This window comes from Heterocephalus glaber, unplaced genomic scaffold (genome assembly GCF_053883595.1).
Source record: "Heterocephalus glaber isolate CG9 unplaced genomic scaffold, H.glaber_assembly_v1.0 deba00001666, whole genome shotgun sequence".
NCBI lineage: Eukaryota > Metazoa > Chordata > Mammalia > Rodentia > Bathyergidae > Heterocephalus > Heterocephalus glaber.
In genome coordinates, this window is record NW_028258406.1 from 19,675,454 (window position 1) to 19,700,804 (window position 25,351).

At 36.2% G+C, this 25,351-nt stretch overlaps 1 protein-coding gene across 16 annotated transcripts in view; it reads right to left on the bottom strand.

The window, feature by feature from the left end:
- Positions 1–25,351, bottom strand: part of Cab39l (calcium binding protein 39 like) — a 210,195-nt gene that overhangs the window by 172,126 nt on the left and 12,718 nt on the right. For all 16 annotated transcript variants that reach the window (XM_087197450.1, XM_004844158.4, XM_021257834.2 and 13 more), the window contains exon 2: positions 23,372–23,447. The gene's annotated coding sequence lies outside the window, so the exon portion shown is untranslated. The remainder of the gene's footprint in view (positions 1–23,371; positions 23,448–25,351) is intronic.

The following is a 25,351-nucleotide window of genomic DNA, read 5'->3' on the forward strand; positions in this document are numbered from 1 at the left end:
AATGGTCAAAAACTGAAATCCTTCACACTCAAATCAGGAACAAGACAAGGATGTCCACTGTCATCACTCTTGTTCAATATAGTTGTGGAAACATTAGCCATGGCAATTAGACAAGAGAAAGAAATAAAAGGAATAAAGATAGGAAATGAAGAAGTCAGATTGTCATTATTTGCAGATGACATGATACTCTATATAGAAGAACCCCAAGAACTCCACCAAAAGTCTTCTAGACTTAATAACCAAATTCAGTCAAGTAGCTGGTTACAAGGTCAACACACAAAAATCAATAGCTTTCCTCTACACAAATGACAGACTCACTTAGAGAGAAATAGCGCAAATAAGTCCTTTCACGATAGCATCCAAAAAACTGAAATACCTAGGAATCATCCTAACAAAAGAAATCAAAGACCTCTTCTCTGAAAACTATGGCACTCTGAAAAGAGAGATTGAAGATGATATCAGAAAATGGACAGACATCCCCTGCTCCTGGGTAGGAAGGATTAATATAGTGAAAATGGCCATACTTCCAAAACTGCTATATAGATTCAATGCAATTCCAATTGAGATCCCAGCAGCATACTTCATAGACCTTGAGAAAACAATCCAAAAATTCATTTGGAACAAGAAGAGACCCAGAATAGCAAAAGCAATTCTAGGTAACAGAGACAGGGCAGGGAGTATCACAATCCCCAACCTGCAACAATACTACAAAGCTACTGTGATAAAAACAGCATGGTACTGGCAAAGAAACAGACTTGAGGACCAGTGGAACAGATTAGAAGATTCAGAAACAACGCCAGACACACTCAGCCATCTCATCTTCGACAAAGGAGCCAAACACCCTCACTGGAGGAAAGATAGCCTCTTTAATAAATGGTGCTGGAAAAATTGGGCTTCAACTTCCCAAAGATTAAAACTAGACCTGTGTCTCTCACCATGCACTAAACTAAAATCAAAATGGATTAAAGATCTAAATATTAAAATAGAAACTCTGAACCAGTTGGAACAGAGGTTAGGTAGAACCCTTGAAGACATCGGCGTAGGAAAAGATTTTATGAACAAAACCTCAGTTGCCCGTGAACTAGCACAAACAATCAACAAATGGGATCTCTTCTTATTAGAAAGCTTCTGCACAGCAAGAGAAACCACCAGCAGTGTGAAAAGACAATCCACAATGTGGGAAAAAATCTTCAACTGCTCTTCCTCAGACAAAGGTCTACTATCTCAAATCTATAAAGAGCTTAAAAAGATCAGATCTTCCAAATTTAAAGACCCAATCCAAAAATGGGCATCTGAAATGAACAGACATTTCTCAGACAAAGAAGTAGAAATAGCAAATAAATACATGAAAAAATGTTCAAAGTCACTGGTCATTCGAGAGATGCAAATGAAAACAACACTGAGATTCCACTTCACTCCAGAAAGAATGGCTGCTATCATGAAATCAACCAATAACAAATGCTGGCGGGGCTGTGGGGAAAGAGGAACCCTGCTCCACTGCTGGTGGGAGTGTAGACTGGTGCAAACACTGTGGAAATCAGTATGGAGATACCTCAAAGAACTAGGACTGGAAATCCCATTTGACCCTGCTATTCCACTGCTGGGGATCTTCCCCAAAGAATTAAAACAATCATACCACAGTGATATATGTGCACCCATGTTCATAGCAGCGCAGTTTGTAATAGCTAAAGCTTGGAAACAGCCCAAATGCCCATCAACTGGAGACTGGATAAAGAAAATGTGGTTATTTTATAAAATGGAGTACTACTCAGCCATCAAAAATGAGAAATTAGAGGCATTTATAGCTAAGTGGATGCACATTGAGGCAATACTCTTAAGTGAAATAAATAGGACACACATGTGTAAATACCAAATAGTTTCTCTGGTGTGAGAAACTGAAAGTGTAAATAAGCACTAAATGTATAATAGGTCATGTGAAATAGGAAGAAAAGGGGCAAAGGGGAAGGAAGTGGGAGGGCTAAGGGAAAGGATAGAAGGGAATGGGATTAATATGAGAAAATGCAAAAATAGGAACAAAATTTTTGTAAATAGGGAGGGCTGGAGGGGTTGAAGGGAGGGCTGGGCAAGGGTGAAAAATAAGAACCAAGAGAGACTATGTAAAGGTGCAAATTTCCAATGATGAATGTCATTTTATTGTATACCTAAAATGTACCAATGATTAGAATGAATAATCGATAATGTAAAATAGGAAGAAAAGGTCCAAAAGGGTAGGGGTAGTGGGAGGCACAGGGGAAAGGAAAGAAGGGAAAGGAAAAAATGATGAGAAATGGAAAAAATGGAAATAATGTCTTTGTAATTAGGAAAGGGTGGAGGGCGTGAAGGGAGGGCTAGGAATGGGGAAAAAATAATAACCAAGATGCATTATATAAAGGTACAATTCCCAATGGGAAATGTAATTGTGTTGTATACCTACAATGTACCAATAAAAGATTTTAATACAAAAAAAGAGAACAATTCCCACTCTGTTGAGAACTGATGCATATTTTCTTTTTATAAAGTTTCATATACCAATTTTTTGAGTTTTTATAAACTTTCACTTTTCTACAAATTATTGAAATCAGAGCTACACAAAATTTCTATGTTGGAAAATCATTGTACTGTAATAAATCTTTAAAAGTACAACATGAGGGCGAGGAATTTGGCTCAGTGGTGCCGCCGCCTGCCTCAAAAGTGAAAGGTACTGAGTTTGATCCCCAGTACCAAAAAAAAAAAAAAAAAGTACAATATGAGCTGGTCTGGAGTCAAGAAGAAAAATGGGATCTAAAAGGAACATTAAAAAAAGAGGGGCTGAGAATTTAGCACAGTGGTGCCACCGCCTGCCTCGCAAGTGCAAGTTGCTGAGTTTGATCCCCAGTGCCAAATATAAAAAGAACATTAAAAAAAAAGAGAGACAAGGAAAGAAGTAATCTGAGTGAAGGGACAGAAAACCTTAAACAACTCAGTTTAAAATGTCAAGGGGAACTATTCTCATGGTTTGTTTTTCTATGTGGTTAGGAAATTTGTTATAATAATGGAACTCCTTTAGATGGCATTTAGTTTTCAGATTCAAAAAAAGCCATTTATGGCAAAGAAACACAACAGTCATAATAAAATGTTCAGGAAATGTTCTGAATGGGAAATCTCTGTGGAATTAGTACAGTAATTACAATGGACTCTACTATTATTATTCTGGGGTCCAAATCCAGCACCTTGTTCCTGGTGGACAAATACTCTACCACTAAGCCATAACCCCAGGCCTCCATTATTTTCACAAAAGTCCAGTATTTCATAAATCTCTATTATTTTTAATAATAACAGAGTCTGCTGTATTTAGTCATTAAGAAAACTGACTCTGGAGCCTTTTGCCTGACTTCACATTCTGGCTCTGCAACTTATAGGATAAACTTCGGCAAATTATTTCACGTCTGTGTGCCTCAATTTCTTCATATGTAAAATGGAGAAAAGAACTGTACATATATCAGGGTTCTTACAAAGATTTTACATACATACTTACATATGAAGTATACTTACAACAGTATCTGATACACAGTAAGCAGTATCCACTATTAGCTAAGATTATTATTATTGGGCCTACCAAGAAGTATTACCACACTACTTCTCAAACTCTAATGAAACTGAAAGCAAGCATTACTTTGATTTCAAAAGCAGAGAAAGACCCAATCAAAAAAGAGAACTACAGGCCAATCTCCTTAATGAACATAGATGCAAAAATCCTCACTGAGATACTACCAAACAGAATACAGAGGATTATTAAGAAGATCATACACCCTGACCACGTGGGATTCATCCAATGCATGCAAGGATGGTTCAACCTATGTAAAACAATAAATGTAATACACGATATTAACAGAGTGAAGGACAAAAACCATATGATCAACTCAAGAGATCCAGAAAAAGCATTTGACAAAATCCAACACCCATTCATGATAAAAACCCTAATAGATGGCCTTTATCTCAACCTGATAAAGGCTATCTATGAAAAACCAACAGCCAACATCATACTAAATGGTCAAAAACTGAAATCTTTCAAGAGAAACTGAGCTGGTCCAAGCACCCAGAAGGAAGCTCCCCGCCGCCATCCCAAGCTCCTAGGGCAGAGAAGCTGAGCTGGTCCAAGCACCCAGAAAGAAGTTCCCCTGCCACCATGTCAAGCTCCTAGGGCAGAGAAGGTGAGCCGCTTGGGCACCAGAAGCACCCGCCCCCCCATAGAAATGAGAAGACACATAAACAAGCCTCAAAAACAGACTTCTGGATCACCTACAGCAACCCCAAAGGGAAATGAGATGGAACTATCTGATACTCAACTACCCGGACTCCCTGAACTGGCAACAAAAGAGGATCTGGGAAAAATGAAATAAAAAATAATTACTCAGACAACAGCAAAGATTATGCTCATGGTGCAAGACATGATTAATAAATCTAGAGAGGACACAGATTAAAAAAATAGAGGATCTGAGGAATATGATGGAATCCCAACATAGGAAAAACATGGAATCCATAAAACAGATGCAAACAGATTTCCAGGAGATTAAAAACTCCATTGAAAGGCTGTGCACCAGAATGAACCAATGTGAGGATAGAATTTCAGATATAGAAGAAAAGATTGCAGTTAGTGACCAAGAAAAGAAAAATTGCTTTAAAATTGTAAAAGAACATGAGAAATCGATCCAGCAGTTGCTAGACGATGCAAAGAAGAATAACATAAGACAGACTGGACTCAATGAAGAAACAGGAGAGATTACAGATGACATAAAAAAACTGTCACAGAAGTGATGGCAGAAAACTTCCCAAGGAGGGGAAAAGAAGTTGACATACAGATAAGTAAGGCATATAGGACTCCAGCCAGCCTTGATCAAAAATATCTACACATAGGCATATAATAGTTAGGATTCCAGAAATCCAACCAGAAGAATAAAATTCTACAAGCAGTGAGAGAAAAGAAACCAATCACATACAAAGGAAAGCCCATCACAATCACAGCAGACTTCTCAATGCAAACCCTCAAGGCAAGAAGAGCTTGGAGTGATATATTCCAAGCCCTAAAGGAAAACAGCTTCCAACCCAGATTGATGTACCCTGCAAAACTATCTTTCAAAATTGATGGAGAAATAAGATACTTTCATGATAAAGAGCACCTCAGGAACTTCATGAATACCAAAGCAGCACTCCAAAAAATTTTAGACAATACCCTAGGAAAAGACAATGAGGATCACAACCCCAGGAAACCCAGCAGAATGAATCCATTGGGTGTGACAAATTAAACGCAAAGGGGCAGAATCCAACAAAAAGAAAAAGTCATGCCTAGGCTTTTAAAACTTTTGACTTCATCTCCCTAATGAGCGTATAATTCAATCTTGTTATTGTACTGATTAGTATTTTTCTGATTCTAGAGTTGTACACCTTTCCTTGTGCTGTACTGGCTATTTATCATCTTCTTATGTCTACATTTTTTTGTGGTTTTTTTTGGTACCGGGGGATTGAACTTGGGTCCTTGAGCTTGCACAGCAGGCGGCGAAACCACTGAGCTAAATCCCCGGCCCTTATGTCTACTTTTTAATTGGGTTGTCTATTAAGGAGCTCTAAGAATTCTTTATATATTCTGCTCATAGGTTATATGCATTGTAAATATGGTCTGTTTAAGGGCTACTTTTCATGTTAATGATTTCATTTTAAGTTCTAAATTTTGATGGAATCTCACTTATCAATTTTTTTCTTTTATACATCATGTCTTTTGTATCCTAGGTAGTTCTTACCTACCCTGAATTCATAAACATTTTCTCCCTTATAATTTCTTCTTAAAGTTTTATACTTTTAGGCTTTCATATTTAGGTTCATAGATCCCTTCAAGTTATTTTCATGTATGGAAATACAGGGTTGAGGTTAATTTTATATATACGGATACCAGGTGTTCTAGTGCCATTTGCTGAAAACACTATCTCTTCTTCAGCTCTTGAATTGAGTTTATGTTCTATAAAATGCTAATGTTAAATAATCTTTCAAAACTCAGTGGACCATATATGTGTGGTTCTATTTCTAGATTCTCTGTTTTATTCAAATGTTCTATATGCCTTTCCTTACACCAACACTGCCTTGATTACTGTAGCTTTAGAAGAAGTCTTAAAATTAGGTACTAAACGTCTTCCAACACTGTTTTTTTTTTTTTAACTTTTCTAGGCCCTTTGTACTCCTACATAACTTTTAAATTTCAATATCCAATTCATTTATAGCAAGTATACATAAACCTGAATTTTTATATATACCTTGTGTTTTCTCATCCTGCTAAATTCAAATACAAGTTCTAGGGGCTCCTAGAGATTTCTTAGTATTTTCTTTGTAGATGATCATTTCATCTACATATAAAGATTTTGCTTTTGCCATGCCAATCCTATCCTAGTTGTGTCATTTTTTTGCCAGACTATTTTGGTGGGGCCTACGTTTCAAAGTTTAATGGACAGATAAAGAGTAAGCATATCTGCCCTTGTTCTCCACCTTAAGGAGAAACCATTGTATCTTCTCCATTCATATAAGGCATTCTCACTGGAAGTATGGAGCACATGTCTTTAATGTGTTGAGAAGGTTCTGTTCTACTTCTAGTCTCCTGATAGCTTTTACCATGAACAGCTGTAGAATTCAGTCCAATACTTTTTCTCCAACTAGTGACAGGATCATATGGCTTTTTCCTTTCCTCTGTTAAGATGATGACTTTTGGGAGTGGATCTTCCAATGCTGAACCAACACTGCCATCCCTATAACAAAACCACTTTCTACATACTGCTAGATCTGAATTCTAATTGTTTTGTTGAACAAATTTCTATCTATGTTCATACTTTTTTCTTCTATTATCTTTATCCAGTTTTAGGATTAGCACAATGCTGAGTTCCTAAAATGAGGGGAGAAGTGTTCCTTCGTTTTTCTGCTTTGTTTGAAATAATTTATCAGTTAAACTGTATATGAGCCTGCTGTTGTCATATCAGTAGGTTTTCAAGCTAGGAATTTACTTTCTTTAATAGGTGCTATTCAAATTTTATATTTCCTCCAGAGTTAGCTTCATTAATTTGTCTTCCAAGGTACTTTTTAGAAGTTGACAAATTTATTTCAAAACAGATTTTTGCAATATGCTTTCTATATCCTTTTAAATTATGTAAAATCTGTGGTAATGTCTCCTAGATCTTGATATTGTAATTTAAAAAATGTATAATTGATATTGTGTAACAGGAAGTAAATATCTAAAGGAGCAGGGGAAGTGGGAGGGGTAGGGTAAAGGATAGAAGAGAAAAGAAAAAATTTGAGAAAAGGAAAAAAATGGAAACAAAGTCTTTGCAAAGAGGGAAGGGGGGGGTGAAGGGAGGCCAAGGGAAGGGGAAAAGTAAGAACCAAGATACTCATGTAATGGTAAAAGATCCCAATGATGAATGTAACTATTTTATACCGAAAATGTACCAATAAATTTAAAGGGAAAAACACCCCCAAAATAATTTCTTCTTAAAGTTTTATACTTTTAAGCTTTCATATTTTGGTTCATAGATCCCTTCAAGTTATTTTCATGTATGGAAATAAAGGGTTGAGGTTAATTTTTTATATACGGCTACCAGGTGTTCTAGTGCCATTTGCTGAAAACACTGTCTCTTCCTCAGCTCTTGAATTGAGTTTATATTCTATAAAATGCTAATGTTAAATAATCTTTCAAAACTCCGTGGACCATATATGTGTGGTTCTATTTCTAGATTCTCTGTTTTATTCAAATGATCTATATGTCTTTCCTTACACCAACACTGCCTTGATTACTGCAGCTTTAGAGGAAGTCTTAAAATTAGGTACTAAACGTCTTCCAACACTGTTGTTTTTTTTTTAACTTTTCTAGGTCCTTTGTACTCCTACATAACTTTTAAATTTCAATATCCAATTCATTTATAGCAAGTATACATAAACCTGAATTTTTATATATACCTTGTGTTTTCTCATCCTGCTAAATTCAAATACAAGTTCTAGGGGCTCCTAGAGATTTCTTAGTATTTTCTTTGTAGATGATCATTTCATCTACACATAAAGATTTTGCTTCTACCTTGCCAATCCTATCCTAATTGTGTCATTTTATTACCAGACTATTTTGGTGGGGCCTAGGTTTCAAAGTTTAATGGACAGATAAAGAGTAAGCATATCTGTCCTTGTTCCCCACCTTAAGGAGAAACCATTGTATCTTCTCCATTCATATAAGGCATTCTTGCTGGAAGTATGGAGTACATGTCTTTGATCTGTTGAGAAGGTTCTGTTCTACTTCTAGTCTCCTGATAGCTTTTACCATGGACAGCTGTAGAATTTAGTCCAATACTTTTTCTCCAACTAGTGACAGGATCATATGGCTTTTTCCTTTCCTCTGTTAAAATCATGACTTTTGGGGGTGGATCTTCCAATGCTGAACCAACACTGCCATCCCTATAACAAAACCACTTTCTACATCCTGCCAGACCTGACTTCTAAGAGTTTGTTTTGTTGAACAAATTTCTATCTATGTTCATACTTTTTTCTTCTATTATCTTTATCCAGTTTTAGGATTAGCACAATGTTGAGTTCCTAAAATGAGGGGAGAAGTGTTACTTCTTTTTTCTGCTTTAATTGTTTGATATAATTTATCAGTTAAAATGTATATGAGCCTGCTGTTGTCATATAGGTAGGTTTTCAAGCTAGGAATTTACTTTCTTTAATAGGTGTTATTCAAATTTTATATTTCCTCCAGAGTTAGCTTCATTAATTTGTCTTCCAAGGTACTTTTTAGAAGTTGTCAAATTTATTTCAAAACAGATTTTTGCAATATGCTTTCTATATCCTTTTAAATTATGTAAAATCTGTGGTAATGTCTCCTAGATCTTGATATTGTAATTTAAAAAATGTATAATTGATATTGTGTAACACGAAGCAAATGTCTAAAGGAGCAGGGAAACTGGGAAGGGTAGGGGAAAGGATAGAAGGGAAAAGAAAAAATATGAGAAAAGGAAAAAAATGGAAACAAAGTCTTTGCAAATAGGGAAGGGTGGAGGGGTTGAAGGGAGGGCAAGGGAAGGGAAAAAAAAATGAGAATCACGATACTCATGTAATGGTACAAGATCCCAATGATGAATGTAATTGTATTTTATACCTAAAATGTACCAATAAACTTAATGGGAAACCCCCCCCCCAAAAAAGTGAAATCTTTCACGCTAAAATCAGGAACAAGCAAGGATGCCTACTATCACCACTCCTGTTCAATATATTTCCTGAAACATTAGCCACAGCAATTAGACAAGGGAAAGAAATAAAAAGAATAAAGATAGGAGAGGAAGAAGTTAAACTGTCATTATTTTCTAATGACATGATACTATCCATAGAAGGCCCAAAAAACTCTGCCAAAAGACTTCTAGACTTAAGTGGTGCTGCTGTCTGTCTCACAAGCACAAGGTCATGAGTTCAATCCCTGGTACCAAAAAGAAAAAAACATGAAAATACTTCTAGACTTATACTTAATTGACAGATTCAGTACAGTAGCTGTATACAGGTCAACACTCCAAAATTAATAGCCTTCTTGTACACAAATAGCAGACTCACTGAGAGAGAAATTGGGGAAACAATTCCTTTCACAATAGCATCCAAAGTAATGAGACATCTAGAAATCAATCTAACAAAGAAAGTAAAAGACCTCTATCTTGAAAACTACAGGACTCTGAAAAAAGAGATTGAAGACAATGTAAGAAAATGAAAGATATTCCTTGTTCCTGGGTAGGAAGAACCAATATAGTAAAAATGGCCATACTTCCAAATCTGCTATATAGATTCAATGCAATCCCAATTGAAATTCCAACATTATTTTTCATAGAACTAGAGAAAACAATCCAAAAAATTCATTTGGAACCAGAAGAGACCAAGAATAGCAAAAGCAATTCTAGGCAACAGAGACATGACAGGGGGTATCACAAGCCCCAACATGAAACTATACTACAAAGCCACTGTGATAAAAACAGCATGGCACTGGCAAAGAAACAGACCTGAGGAATACATTAGAAGATGCAGACACAACTTCAAACATACTCAGCCACCTCATCTTTGACAAAGGAGCCAACCACCCTTACTCGAGGAAAGACAGCCTCTTTAATAAATGGTGCTGGAAAAACTGGATTTCAACCTGTCACAGATTAAACCTAGACCCATATCTTTCACCATGCACTAAACTAAAATCAAAGTGGATTAAAGATCTAAATATTAAAACAGAAACACTAACCTGCTGGAAGATAGGTTAGGTAGAATTCTTGAAGACATTAGCATAGGAAAAGACTTCATGAACAAAATCTCAATAACACAGGAACTAGCACAGAGAAACAACAATTGGGATCTCTTCTTATTAAAAAGCTTATGCATTACAAGAGAAACCACCAACAGAGCTAAGAGACAATCTATAATGTGGGAAAAATTTTTTACCAGGTGTTCCTCAGACAAAAGACTACTATCTAGAATATATAAAGAACTTAAAAAAATCAGACCTCCCAAATTTAAAGACCCAATTCAAAAATGGGCATCTGAAATGAGCAGACATTTCTCAAACAAAGAAGTAAAAACAGCAAATAAACATATGAAAAAATGTTCAGCATCACTGGTCATTCAAGAGATGCTGATGAAAACAATACTGAGATTCCACCTTTCTCCATTGTTGGTGGGAATGTAGACTGGTGCAACCACTGTGGAAATCAATATGAAGATACCTCAAAAAACTAGGATTAGAGGTCTCATTTGACCCAGCAATTTTCCTGCTGTGTATCTTCCCAAAAGAATTAAAAGAATCATACCACAGTGATATATGCGCACCCATGTTTATAACAGCACAGTTTGTAATAGCTAAAACTTGGAAGCAGCCCAAATGGCCATCAACTGGAGATTGGATAAAGAAGATATGGGGTTTTTAAAAAACTAAAATGGAATACTACTCAGCCATGAAGAGTAAGAAACTAGAGACATTTATAGCTAAATGGATGCACATTGAGGCCATACTCTTAAGTGAAATAGGACACACATGTGTAAATAGCAAATAGTTTCTCTGGTGTGAGAAACTGAAAGTGTAAATAAGGATCAAAATGTATAATAGATAATGTGATAGGAAGAAAAGGTCTACAGAGGAAGGGGAAGTGGAAGGAGTAGGGAAAAGGAAAGAAGGGAAAGGAAAAAATATGAGAAAAGGAAAAAATGGAAACAAAGTCTCTGTAAATAGAGATGGGTGGAGGAGTTGAAGGGAGGGAAGGGGAATGGGGAAAAATAAGAACCAAGATATATCATGTAAAGGTACAAATTCCCAATAATGAATGTCATCGTATTGTATACCTAAAATGTACCAATAATCTTAATGAATAAAAAAAAGAAGTGTTAACACTCTGTGATACAGGATATAATCAAGAGATCCTCCATGTCCTCATGTTCTCATTAGAAACAGAAATAAAAACTGATAATCTCAAAATTCTCTACATAGAGCTAAGCAAATATTTATTCTTATTTAGTTAGTGTTTCTCTTTGATGCCTAAATAAACATTCAAATTCGATCTCACAATTTATGTTGACATTTAAAAATCTCATTATTGGGTGGGAAGATTGTTTTTCCCAACAAATATATAGTCATCCTTTGATCTGAATTTAATCCATTTTTAATTAAATAATCTTTAGGATGTAACCCATTCATGATTAGTGTTAGACAGCTAATTTTCAGATAATAAAACTTTGGATAAAAACCTTTCAAGTTTTTAAGCTATAAATATTCAGAGAATAAATACTCATTATGATAGCTATAATGAAAAAGATAATAAGTGTTGATGAAAATGTGGAGAAACTCTAATACTTTGCTAGTAGGAAAGTAAAAGCTTTAATTATGTTGGAAATTGCAAAACCAGTTTCACAGTTGCTCATATGATCAGAGTTACCATGACCCAGCAATGCAATTTCTATGTATACATCCAAGAGAAATGAAAACATACATCCACACAAAAACTTGTACATAAGCTGGGCCTAGTGGCATATGCCTGTAATCCAAGCACTCAGGAGGCTGAGGTAGGAAGATTGCCATGAGTTCGAGGGCAGCCTGGGCATACAGTGAGATCCTGCCTCAAAAAACAAAAAAACAAAGGTAATATACAAATGTTTATAGCAGTAAAATACCCAAAAATAGGCAGGGAAGGGCCATCAACTGAAGAATGGATACATAAAATATAGTATTTTCATAAATTGGCATATGACCAAAAAAGGGAATAAAGTTCTGCCATAGCTGACTTCATTTTGCCCCTATGACCTGTTCTTTGAGTTATTTCTCCTTAGTTTATCTCAAATTCCAGGAACAGTGAGTTTTTCAGGCAAACACCGAATGACCTCTTACCATTTCTTTTAAGGATCATCATGGTAAGGAGGTTAGAATTATCTCCTGCTATAGAGTTAGCAAATTAGTGTAAATCCAAAAATCACCAGCTGGTTGGCCTTGTACATTTAGTCCTCCTACAGGATACTGCCTCAGTGGAAATTGCCCTGCCCCACCACAATAGATATCCTAGCCAAATTGACTGACTTGCTGAGTCTTAAAAGGGGAGACCATTTCAGAATCCAGGATCATATGGTAGAGGCACTTTTTCTCATAGCAATTCCACTGAGTGGAGGAAATGCTGATTGAGACAAGGAGGGTATACAACCCGCCAGACATGGAACAACCTCATGATTTAAAGTGACTAGGAATATTCTTTTCCTTTCAGTGTCCTTATTGTCATCTGGTAGAGGTTTCTTTGGCTTCCATACCTGAGATCTTTATACCATAAGTTTAGCTTCTTTATCAGAAGAGTCTTGATTGTATAATATAAAGGATTGACTATATGGTATCTCATCCCATTTTTCTGATCTTTGACAAAAAAATTCGTTATAAAATTATATAGTACTTTAATGGCTCATCCAAAAGCTATCATTCCTTTGAATCTAGAACACACATAGGCCATACTATATATTACAATAATAAATCATCTTTTTCTTAAATATAGTTTCATAACTATAAGTTGACCAGTCATCTAGAATTCTAACCTCCTAGCTATCACGATCCTTAGAAAAAATGGTAGAGCTCTTTACTATTATTTTTGCTAACCATCATTCTTCTTGGGGCAGCATATGGGCTTTAACTAAGGCTAATGAAGACTCTCAGATCATCACCAGGCTGCCCACCACCAGAACACCCTGGATCCAGCAGGAGCAGTACCAATGGCATAACCAAATTGGAATCCAAATAAAACACTGATAGGATCCAGCTAGATCACTACATAAGCATATCCTGGAGGAATGGGGGGGAGGGGTTGTCCCAAAACAGCAGTTTAAACAAAATGTAACAACTACAACAAGGGATAACCAAGGACCTCTCAGCTTGATTAGAAAGAATATTCCAAACTTAGAGAAAACATACTGACTTAAATCCAGACCCCTCTGAAAATATACAGATGGTTATCATGATCTTTGTCAGACAGAATGCTGCAGACTTTGACACAAATTACAAAAGGAGGAAGGGGCTATAGAAACGAACCCCTCCAAACTGGTGAATATAGCTTATAAAGTTTACAATGTCCTGGAAGTAGAGAGCCAAGTAAACCACCATTTTTGTCCAGAGCATCCAAGATTGTGGATTTAGAGCTGGAGGTTCAACCCCAAAAGGAAAACAGCACCTCTTACAAAAGATCAAGGTCCACATTATAATGCAAATGGACATTGGAAAAAGGATTCTCCTAAACTGCTAAATAAGAGTTAACTCAGGAGGGACCAGAGCACAAGATGATAAATGTTATGTGTTCACCAAGAACTGAGGCCCAGGGGCTCCCACAAAGCTTTTGGCTCCAATCATTATCATTCCCACAGGAGCCATGGAACAACTGACAGCAGAGAATTAAACCCATGACCTTTTTTTTGAGGGGGTTGATACTAGGGTCACATATTTGCCCCCTGGGTCTTGTGCATGCTAGGTAAGTGCTCTACCAGGAAGCCAGCCCTCTCAGCACTCCTTTAAGAACCCTAATCCCATTCATGAGGGCTCTATCCTCATGACTTACAAATTCCTAAAGGTTTCCACTTCTAAATACCATCTCACTGGGGATTAAGTTTCAACATATGAGTTCTAGGCAGACACAATCTACTCAAATTCTCTAAGTCTTACTTTTTCTATCTTTCCTGTCTAGTAAGTTAATTTGCCTTGTGCAGTTGTGGCTCGTGGGAGACTAGGATTTACTGCAGAGATTCTAGTAAGGTCCCCTTTTCCCTGTTCCCTACACCTTTTGGAGCTCACAACTCACCACCCCCAGTGCTGAACACAGAGCTACATAATTTAATGTTTGCCCAGCTGGGTTTCAGTCTTACTTTGGTCCCATTCCTTTCTATCCCCCATCTCTCTTTTGGAATGTGGATGTTTATCCTGAACCACTATATGTTGGAAGTATTTAATTATCTTTTTCACTTTTATAGGGGCTCACAGATAAGAGTTTATCTTGAATCTCAAGGAGACTTTGGATTTGTACTTTCCAACAAGCTATAACTATTACAATTTTGAGGGCCGGGGATTTAGCTCAGTGGTTCCACTGCCTGCCTTGCAAATGCAAGGTCCTGAGTTTGATCCCCAGTACAAAAAAACAAAACAAAACAAAAAAGATTTTGACAATTCTTAGAGGTGGACTAAATGCATTTTGTATAATATGAGCCTTTTGAGGACCAGGGGTAGAATGTTATGGTTTAGATCTAAAATGTCCCATCAAATCTTGTGGTTAGAGTTAGGGTCTAGTAGAAAGGGGTGGTGAGTCATTGAGGGTATAATTCTGCAAGGGTGTATTCTTACTCCTGGCTCTTCTCTCTCTTCTTTCTGACTGCTGTGCAGTGAGCAGCTTTCCTCTTCCACCCCTATCTGCTATGCCATTTCTGCTTTAAAGTCAACTGACTTGGGATCGAACCCATTGGAAACTATAAGCCAAATAAACCTCTCCTCCTTTATACTGTGGGTACAGGTATTTTGTTCCTGTTGTGGCAGAGCATAACAGCTCAGTGCTGCTATAACCAAGTGTTACAGCTCAGTGTTACAGCTAGGTGCCATGGCTCAGAGGCACCACTGAGTGTTACTACTCAGTGTTACAGCCAAGTGCCACACCTCTGAGGCACACCGATTTACAGCTCAGTGTGGTGGCTCTGGAACACAGCTCTGAGGCACAGCTGAGCTTTCCAGCTCATTGTGGCAGCTGTAGAATTTGAAGACTGGAGAATCTGATGGTAAGTTAAAGAGGCAGAAAAAACTTTTATTACACTGGCAAGCCCCAGTGGGCTCAGAGGAACTCTACAAGGAAATAGAGCCTCCTTATGTAGGGATCTACAGGGTAGGCAAGCATGCTCAGTTAAGCAGAGGAGGGCAAAGTTACAGAATAAAAGGGGTGGAGTTACAGTACATTCCTGAAGCAAAGGGGCAGAGTTATAGAACATTCCTGAAACACATGCCTTGTGAGCATGCTCACTGAAGCAGGGGAGGGGCAGAGTTATAGAACATTCCTGAGAGGGGGTGGAGCTTAACAGAACCTTCTTGTGAGGGGGCAGACCTTAACAGAGCATTCCTGAAAGGTCACACAGTTCAGTCACTAACTATTTTGATACATTGGGCAGAAGCCCAACAACACAAACATTTCCAAAACAAAACATTCTGTGGGGGAAAAAAAATGGAGGCAAGGCAAGGGTCTGTCTTATTGTATAGCACTTCTCTATAATTCTAATGACAGAAAATTGACTAATAGACCACCTCTACACATACGTTTTCACCAAACACCCTATGAAGCACTGCTCACGATATATTCAATTCTCTGAACTGGTATTATCTATCTGGGAAATGACAGAATCAACCTGAGACAACCCCTTTCTCCCATAAGAAGAATTTATTATATGTACTATACTAAAATGCATTCTTTTTTTGTTTCTTTTCAGTGGGTAGACATTGAACCCAGGGCTTCATGCATGCTAAGCACACACTCTATCACTGAGGTACACCCTCAGCCTTAGCACACAATTTTTTTTTTCTTTTTCTTTTTTTGGGGGGAGGGGGCAGTACTGGGGCATTAAACCCAGGACCTTGCACACTACAGGTGATATGGTTTAGACCTAAAATGGCCCCCAGAGCCTCATGTGTTTAGAAGGTGGTTGGATTATAGGGACATTATAGCTGACTTGCTGGAGGTGGAGACTGGACTGAAGAGGCAGGTCACTGTGACCAGGAAGGGTATATCTCCTTCCTTGGCTCCTTTCTTGACTCTGCTTCCTGGCCACCATGAGGTAAGCAGCTTTCTTCCATACCAGCCTCTTCCACCATGCTGCCAACCATGCAAGAACTGAAACTTCTGAAATGTGAGCCAAAATAAACCTCTTGTCCTTTAAATCGTGTCATGTATTTTGTTCCAGTGATGAGAAAAGAGACAGAGATATTCGGTAAGTGCTCCACCACTGAGCTACATCCCCAGCCCCTCCTAACACATAATTCTTAATATAAGAACATAAAAAAAATTTACAACACAGTAATTAGTTCTAATAAATAAGAAAAACTAATTCAAAAACTCAGCATGAACATATGTCTTCAGTTCTCTGAGTAAACTTGCACAATGATTTCATGTGAGTTGGTGATAATGTAAGTAAGCATTATGAGTAAAATATAATTTGTTGAGCAAATTTACAAAATAGAGCACCTATCCTAATCAAATCAATGACATTCCTATAGGCTAGGAACAGAAAGCTAGGACAAATTAAAAGTGATTTAATTTCAAAGCACATAACATTTGTGAAATAATTTAATTCAGAACCATTATTAATTCTATAAAAAATATTTCTTGCATTTCTAAGTTAAAAAGCATTCACTCAGTTAATTCTTTTAAATTGTATTTTTTCCACTTAAAAATTCAATTTTAAAATCTTAGAGACAGTAACATCTTACCCTGTTAACACCAAAGCTATTTTTATTTCATAGCATTTTCTAGTACTTTTTAAATATATGCATATATGTTCCATGTAGATGTAGTATAAAATTTTACATATTTGTATCACTATACAAAACACTAACCATGCCTTTTAAAGCCATTTAGAAAAACTATCAGTTCTTACAAAACAGTTTTAATCTATACTAATTTACTTCATCCATTATCACTGATATCCAAAGTACTTTCCCATTTGTCATCCTTACCATAAATCTTACAAAAAATTTGCATAGTAGGAAATGGTGGCACAGGCCTATAATCCTAGCACTTGGGAGGCTGAAGTTGAAGGATTGCCAGGAGTTCAAAGCCAGCCACAAATAGGTGTGCTGGATCAAAATATAAGAGAACTCAATATATCTGACAACTTTGGTACGTATTATTGATTTCTAAAAGTAATTAAATTTAAATTAATTTCATTAACTAATTAGATGCTAAAGCATGAGTATACCAGGAGGTTCACCTGATTCTCACCATCTCCAAGTCCCTTTTAAAATTCTTTCTGATTTACAAAGTCATACAATTTTTTCTCATAGTTCAAATTTGCATTTATTTGATTGCTTGTGAGACTGAACATCCACCTTCTTCTTTGTTTTTTTAATTGCTTATGCAAACTACAAGTTCATATCCCTGTTACATTTATCCACCACTCTTGAAATTTTTCTTAAAAAATTTATAAGTTCTTTCTCATAAATATTAATTTTTATTTAGTCCAAATAGTTCTCTTATTTGGTTTCCTTTTTTATTTTGGATTTACTAACATTTGTCTTTATAAAAATTTTATAATATATAGTAATCTCTAAAACAGTCTTCAATGTATTCTTTTACTGCAGAGCTGAGGAGCTACCAGCTGCCTACAAAGTTGATAAATGTGCTAATAGGTGTAATATTTATTTTCCTTTTAATCAGTCTAGAGTTTATTTTGATCTACAACATTTATATTTAGTTGTAGAATTTGAAATTTGTACTTAAAGACACCCTTTTTCATGCTGTTAACTAACGTGAAGCAGGATAGATTTAAAATACAGGTAGGTGGTGGTAGTAATTCAAATAATGGGAAGCCAGAATACAGCTACAAATTTACAGTGCTGTAAATTTAACCAAAACTTTTCTATAGACAATGAGTAGACATAATGTTACCAAAAAGACAAAAATGGCTCCAAGCCTATATAAGTTGGCTATAATCTAAATTGAAAGTGGAAACATATGTATTTTAAAAATTCAGACAGAGCACTGGTCAGCCATCAGAGCATATGGTGGGGAAAAGGCTAAACCTGGCAAGGCTCATTCAGATACCCTCTAGGACCATCCGATCCTAGGGTTGAGTATATTCCTGTTAAAGAAATGAGGCTCGTATACTTATGGCTACCTGAGGCTATCTTTGTCTGATGTTATTTAGTATTTGGATTCTAATTAATAATTCCTGTTGTTTATTATTCAGAATGTTATACCTGCTTCCTTCATATTTTCACTCAATCACACTGAGAGGCTTAAAGGTCACAGAATCCAAATAGGAACTGAATCTGCAGGCCATCAGCTGTTATAAAGATATCTTTTTCTATTCACTTGTCCATCTATTTTCTTGACTTATTTCTTTTTTAAAAAAAGTTCTATTAAGAAATAATTGAGGGAAAAAAAAAAGAAACAATTGAGGGCTGGGGATTTAGCGCAGCGGTTCTGCCACCTGCTGCGTAAGCGCAAGGTCCCGAGTTCAATTCCCAGTACCAAAAAAAAAAAAATCGAGCCTGGTATGGTGACACATGTCTGTAACCAACGCACTCTGGGAGGCTAAGGAGGGAGGATCCCAGGTTTGAGGCCAGCCTGGGCAACTTAGTGACCTAGTGAGACTGTGTCTAAAAAAAAAATTAATGGGGCTGAGGATGTAGCCCAGGGTTGGCCCTGGATTCAACCTCCAATGCTGTTTTTTTTAAAAAAGACATATATTAAGCCACACATATTCAAGTGTATAAAATGAAAAGTTTTGGTGTGAAACCATCATCACATCAAGATACTGAACATACCACTTTTTCTCCTTGCCCCTTGGTAATCCTCCTCTCCCTTACCTTGCTACACCCTCTACACCTGATTAAAATACTATCTGTCAATATAGATTAGCTGCATTTTCTATAATTTGTAATAATTGGAATCAAATAGTATAGATTTTTTTTGAGGGGGGGAATGGCTTCTTCCACATAGTGTAACTGTTCTGAGATTCATCCACTTTGTTACAAATATTGCTGAGTATTATTCCATTGTATAGACATACCATATCATACTTGTTGATAACTACTTTAGAAAACAATTTAGCAGCTTCATAAAGTCAAATATCCACCCCTAACATATGATGCAAACAATTTAAATCCTAGGAGTTTATCCATGAAAACAGAAAGCATACACCCATATCAAGACCTGTATATTAATATTCACAGTATCTTTATAAATAGTAACTAAATACAACCCATTTCCATCTACAGCTGCACAGATAAACAAATTGTAGTATATTCATAAAAAGATATACTAATTAGCAATAAAAAGGAATAAACTATTGATAGATACATTTTGGATGTATCTCAAAATAAGCTGAATAAAAGAAGCAAAACAAAAAATGAGTACTTGGGCAGGGGTGTAGCTCAATTGTAGAACAAGAGAGCGGCCCTGGGTTCAATCCCTGGTACCAAAAAAGAAAAAGAAAAAAATCAAATACTTATTTATTGCCTTGTTTTAAAATAACTACCGCTTGTTGCCCGTGAACTAGTACAAACAATCAACAAGTAGGATCTCTTCTTATTAAAAAGCTTCTGACTAAGATGCATCATGTTCTGGTACAAACACCCAATGATAAATGTAAATGCATTTTATACCTAAAATGTACCAATAAATATATATATATTTTAAAAAAAGATGGAGAAGCCAAAAAAAGAAAGCTTCTGCACAGCAAGAGAAACAACCAGCAGTGTGAAGAGACAATCCACAATGTGGGAAAAAATCTTCAACTGCTCTTCCTCAGACAAAGGTCTACTATCTCAAATCTATAAAGAACTTAAAAAGATCAGACCTCCCAAATTTAAAGACCCAATCCAAAAGTGGGCATCTGAAATGAACAGACATTTCTCACACAAAGAAGTAGAAATAGCAAATAAATACATGAAAATATGTTCAATATTACTGGTCATTTGAGAGATGCAAATGAAAACAACACTGAGATTCCACCTCACTCCAGAAAGAATGGCTGCTATCATGAAATCAACCAATAACAAATGCTGGCGGGCTGTGGGGAAAGAGGAACCCTGCTCCACTGCTGGTGGGAATGTAGATTGGTGCAACCACTGTGGAAATCAGTATGGAGATACCTCAAAGAATTAGGACTGGAAGTCCCATTTGACCCCGCTATTCCACTGCTGGGGATCTTCCCCAAAGAATTAAAAGAATCATACCACAGTGATATATGTGCACCCATGTTCATAGCAGCACAGTTTGTGATAGCTAAAACTTGGAAACAGCCCAAATGCCCATCAACTGGAGACTGAATAAAGAAAATGTGGTTTTTTAATAAAATGGAGTACTACTCAGCCATAAAAAATGAGAAATTAGAGACATTTATAGCTAAGTGGATGCACATTGAGGCAATACTCTTAAGTGAAATAAATAGGACACACATGTATAAATACCGAATAGTTTCTCTGGTGTGAGAAACTGAAAGTGTAACTAAGGACTAAAATGTATAATAGGTCATGTGAAATAGGAAGAAAAGGGGCAAAGGGGAAGGAAGTGGGAGGGCTAGGGGAAAGGAAAGAAAAGAATGGAATATGAAAAAATGGAAAACTAGGAACAAAATCTTTGTAAATAGGGAGGAATGGAGGGGTTGAAGGGAGGGCTGGGCAAGGGTGAAAAATAGCCAAGAGAGATTACATAAAGGTGCAAATTTCCAATGAGAATGTCATTATATTGTATACCTAAAATGTACCAATGATTAGAATGAATAATCAATAATGCAAAATAGGGAGAAAAGGTCCAAAGGGATAGGGGTAGTGGGAGGGGCAGGGAAAAGGAAAGAAGGGAAAGGAAAAAATGATGAGAAATGGAAGAAATGGAAATAAAGTCTTTGTAAATAGGGAAGGGTGGAGGGGGTGAAGGGAGGGCTAGGAATGGGGAAAAAATAAAAACCAAGATGCATCATGTAAAGGTACAAGTTCCCAATGAGAAATGTAAATGTGCCATATACCTAAAATGTACCAATAAAAGAATTCAAGAAAAAAGAAAAAACCCTGTAAATTAGAAGAATATTAAAATAAATAAATAAACAAATAAAATAACTACCGCTTTTTTCTTCCTCTTTTTTTTTTTTTTTTTTTTGCAGCATTTGGAATTAAACCTAGGCTGCACACTGAGCAATATCCAAAGACCTTTTCTATATATATATATTTTGGTACTGGGGATTGAACTCAGGACCTCGTGCTTGCAAGACAGGTAACAGAACCATGGAGCTCAATCCCCGGCTCAACGTTTTATATTTTAAATCAGTATCTCAACAAGTTGCTAAATGCCCAGGCTGGGCATATGTCTCAGACTCCCAAAATGCTGGGATTACAGCTATGTGCTACCATGCCTGACTCTTGTTTTCATCGTTTAATAATTACACTTCCAAATGAACTTTACTTGTAGTTAACAAAGTACACAGACTTTAGAATATCAACATTCCAATCAACCCCTTCTGAGTTACATGTCACTGTAGGCCAGTGCAACACCATAGTTTAATCTTGTTTGTTAATCACAAATTTGACATGATTATTGTTTCCTTCTCCCAATATCTTCTTATTCATGTTACCCATTTTCTTCATTATTTCTTCTTTATTTCCTTTTAAAACAATTTCCTTCTTGAATTATAACATCGAAAACAATACTTTCTTAGTGTGAGTTATAACTTAGAAGTCTCTATGTTCGGCATTCTACAGCTTATCAACAACATGGCTATGTATTTCTATGTATTTACAATTATTTGGTCTCATTAAATCTGAAGATATATGTTTCATTAATTCTGGCAAGTTTTTAATGGCTACTATGAATATTGACTCATGTATATTTCATATTTTTTCTATAATTAGATAACTTCATAATCTCTTACATTTCCTATATCTTTTCTCCCTGTACTATATTAGGATCTATCTGGTTTCTTTCTTTTTTTTTTTTTTTTTTCAGGTACCGGGATCAAACTCAGAACCTTGAGCTTGTGAGGCAGGAGGCAGCACCACTGAGCTAAATCCCTGGCCCTGGTTTCTTTCTTTTTAACTGTGCCTATATGCTACATTAACCCATCAATTAATTTTTTAGGGTCAGGGCTGGGGATTTAGCTCAGTGGTTCTGTTGCCTGCTTTGCAAACTCAAGGATCTGAGTTCGATCCACAGTGCCAAAAAAAAAATTTTAGGGTCTAAGATTATTTTTCATTTCTGATGTGCTCCTGATTCTTTTTTTAAATGTGCCTTTCATAGTCATTTATCATTTATTTATCATTTATTTATGTTTTAGAATCCCTTATTAAACATATTAAACATTTCTTTTATGCATTGGATATTTCTGGCAGCTGAAATCTCTACATTTGTTTCAGTTGTTTGCTGTTTATGTTGACTCTTACTAATAATATTTTAATGTATTCCTTTTGTTACATTTTGTGATTTTTAAAAAATGTATGACTTGTTACAATTTTAACTATGATAATTTTGTAACTCTACATTCCATCACTGAGGATTTATGATTTTTTTCAATCAGGTACCTAAGAATATTATAGTTCACTTGTGGAGTTTTAGAACAACGAAATAGTGTAAATTAAGGCCCTAAATTTAAATGAATGTGATCGTTAACTAGGAATTACTAGAGAAGACTTTATATCCAGAAATGAAGGCCTCTGTAAGGTCTCTGAGCAGCCTTCTTACCCTTCTGCAGGACTCAAGGATTTTTTTCTCTTTCCCATCCTTCTCCATGCACAGAGCTTCTATGTCAAAGGAAAGCCATGGCTGCCCCAAAGTACCCAATGACTTCAGCACCCGCCTACCTCACAAAACACACTTGTTCCCAGCCACAAAGTTTCCCTTATTTTCTTACATTCATTTGAAAGGATACTTTTTATACTGAATCTAGTATTTTACATGTTTGGTAGAGGGAGGGATTTGAGATCTCTTATCTAGCATATTGTTTCAAGTGGAAGTCAATTTCTTCTGCAATTGCTTTGTAAAATTGAAATCAGGATATTGTACTTATTCCTGATAAAATTTTAGTATGCTCAGCATAAGCTACAAATCTGCCAAGAATGCTCATAATCTTGATCTTGAGCTATGTTATATCTTACCTTGGAAGTTGTGTATCATCTGCAAACGTGTTTCAAATTTCTCTGCTTTGATCAAAGTCATTGATCAGCACAGCTTCTGGCAAAAAAAAAAAATTCAAAATTTATTTTTAAAGTCTTTACAGCAAATCCAACATATTCTTTCATTTCCATCAGGCATATACGATCACAAATCAGATTTTCATCATAATAAATTACATATAAATATAAATAGGCAAATTTTCTTTCCCAATTACTTAAAGAGGCAGACCTTTTAAAAAGCAGCATTGGACTATTGTGCCTAAGTTCCCACAATAGCCCGTGCCACATTTCTCAGATGCAGCATGTACTTTTATTTTTGCTTTTACCCTCTTTTCCTCTTTGTTTGGCCCAAGTTCACTCTGCAGAGCTGGTTTCTTCTATACCCATTCACCCTGCACTTTTCAAATAAACTTTTGGCACCATTAACAACAACAAAAACGGTAGCACTGAACTGAAAGAAAAATATATTTATAGCTTGCAGAATCCAGTTGACATATGAAGGGATAGCTTGGATAGATGGAGCTCTAGTAACTCTGAAATCTCTATCTCCAAGGAAGAAACACAATTTATTTGAACTAGAATCTTATATAAAAGGGCTATACAGAGCTTTTCCTTATTTAAGAAATGCTTTCTTCCTATTCTTCCTTTTTTTTGTTGTTTTTTTTCCCCCAATATGAGGGATCAAACTCAGGACCTTGTGCTTGCAAGGCAGGTGCGGTGCCACTGAGCTAAATCCCTGGCCCACTAGTCTTCCTATTATATGTTTGGTAAAATTTTAGCCTTCTCATTTCTCTACTGCTTTACAGCGCAAAATGTAGAAGAGTTTTTGGTTTTTGTTTGTTTGGTATAAAATATTTATTTATTTATTTATTTATTTATTGCAGTAGCAGGGATCGAACTCAGGAACTTGTACTTGCAAGGCAGGTGCGGTGCCATTGATCTAAATCCCTGGCCTTGCTTTTTATTTTTATTATTTTCCTTTTTGAGACAGGGTCTACTAAGTCACTAAGTTGCCCTGGCTGGGCTTGAACTTGTGACTGTCCTGCCTCAGCCTCCAAGAGTGCTGGGGTTATAGACATGTAACATTATAGCTGGCTTGGGGATTTTTGCTTTTAATTAAAAGCATATGAAAACCCATGCCTGTTAAGTGTTTTTTTCTTTTTTGCTATACCATATTTTTTGTTCATTTCTTTTTTAAATTTCAGCCATCAGTGACAATTTTGAAAAAAATATATATACTTGGGCCGGTGATTTAGCTCAGTGGTTCTACCTCCTGCCACAAAATATATATTATTTTGGCAGTGCTAGGGATTAAATTCAGCACCGTGCATATGCTAGGCAAGTGGTATACCACTATTCCACACTCCCACACTCTCATTACTTTGTAAAATTTATTTCCAACAACAATGTAAGTGTGTGTGCATTACATTTCCCCACCATAAATAAAAGAAAACTTATACTTCTCTCCTTTAGTACACTGATTCTGCATGAAGAACATATAAACCACAATTTTGTAATCTTCATTCTTATTTTCTGAGAAGCAACACTTTTTAAACAGAACCTGCAGGTCCTGATGTTCTTTCTTCTTAAAATTTGATGTACAACCTGTAATAATGTAGTAGAAAATGGATAGGCACTGGAGTCACATAACTCTGTGTTTAAATCTGAATCTCCTATTTTAGTAACTAGACAATCTAAAGCAAGTGATTTAAACTCCCTGAACCTATCTGGAAAATGATATCTCTGGTTTCAATGTACAGTTGCAAGAACTAAATGACACAGAATATATATAGTGCCAGCACAATGTCTGCCACAAAACACAGACTCTGTTACATTAGGCTCTCCTTTGCTGGAATTTTGTATTCATTCCCACTTTTTTTAATCTATCAAAGGAGTTTCCTTACTAAATTTTCTGAAGTCACAGCCTTGACAAACTACTGTGGTTCAACTTTGGTGAAATTC